Consider the following 1,509-nt stretch of genomic DNA (forward strand, 5'->3'; position numbering starts at 1 on the left):
AACCAAATCAACTGATGAATATAAAAAAAAAAAAAGATGGTCCATCCATACAATGGAGTATTATTCGGCCACAAAAAGGAAAGGAGCGCTGACATGCTACAGCATGGGTGAACCTCGAAAGCACTCTGCTGAGTGAACGGAGCCAAACACAAAAGACAAGCTGCAGAATCCCACTGAAATTGCACACGCACCTGGGCGCTTGGAGGGCTCAGTCAATTCAGCGTCCGACTTTGGCTCAGGAGATGATCGTGAGGTCCGTGGGTTCGAGCCCTGCATTGGGCTCTCTGCTGACAGCTCAGGGCCTGGAGCCTGCTTCAGACTCTGTGTCTCCCTCTTTCTCTGCCCCTCCCCCATGCAGGTTCTGCCTCTCTCCATCTCTCAAAAATGAATAAACGTTACAAACTTTTTAAAATTTTCTTCTTAACATTTATTTATGTGTGAGAGACAGAGTTAGAGCATGAGCAGAGCAGGGGCAGAGACAGAGGGAGACACAGAATCCAAAGGAGGCTCCAGGCTCTGAGCTGTTACCACAGAGACTGACACGGGGCTCGAAATCACCAGCTGTGAGATCCTGACCTCAGCTGAATTCAGCCGCATAACTGACTGAGCCACCTGGGTGCCCCAAAAATATTTTTTTAATTGCACACACAGAAGAGGCCAATCTATAGCCACAAAAAGTAGATCAGTGGTGCAAGGGTCAGAGAAAAGCACAGTGGAGGTGACTGCTAATGGGTATGGAGTTTCTTTAGGAGGTGATGCAAACATTCTGGAATTAGGTAGCATGGGGTATGCCTGCACAAACTCTGCAAATACATGGGAAACCACGAAATTGTACACTTAAAAATTCTTTTTAATGTTTCCTTATTTTTGGGAGAGAGACAGAGACAGAGAGAGACAGAGTTTGAGAGGCAGAGGGGCAGAGAGAGAGGGGGACACAGAATCTGAAACAGGCTCCACCTTCCAAGCTGTCAGCAGAGAATCACTCTGGGGGCTCGAACCGATGAACCACGAGATCATGACCTGAGCCAAAATCAGACACTTAAGTGACTGAGCCACCCAGCCGCCCTTGTATACTTTTTTTCAAGTTTATTTATTTATTTTTCGAGAGAGCTCACACAAGAGCAGAGGAGGGAGGGGGAGGAGAGAATCGCAAACAGGTTCCATGCTGTCAGCACAGAGCCTGATGTGGACTCCATCCCATGAACTGTGGTATCATGACCTGAGCAGAGGTCAAGAGTCGGACTCCCAACCAACTGAGCCACCCAGGAGACCCGAAATGGTACTCATAAGTGGGTGTATTTGATGGTTTGTGAGTCGTATCTCATAAGGCTGTGAAAGCAACAGGATGGAATCTTTGTCCCCTGCCCCCGGCCCAGGGTGCTGGAATGGGAGGGCCTGCTCAGCTGAGACCCCGAGTGCTAGAGGTGCAGGGGTGCAAGGCGAGCCAGCAGCGAGAGGACGGCTTTGCTGTCTCCATCTAAATGCCAATCACAGGGACAGACAAAAGCG

This window comes from Suricata suricatta, chromosome 12 (assembly GCF_006229205.1).
Source record: "Suricata suricatta isolate VVHF042 chromosome 12, meerkat_22Aug2017_6uvM2_HiC, whole genome shotgun sequence".
Lineage (NCBI taxonomy): Eukaryota > Metazoa > Chordata > Mammalia > Carnivora > Herpestidae > Suricata > Suricata suricatta.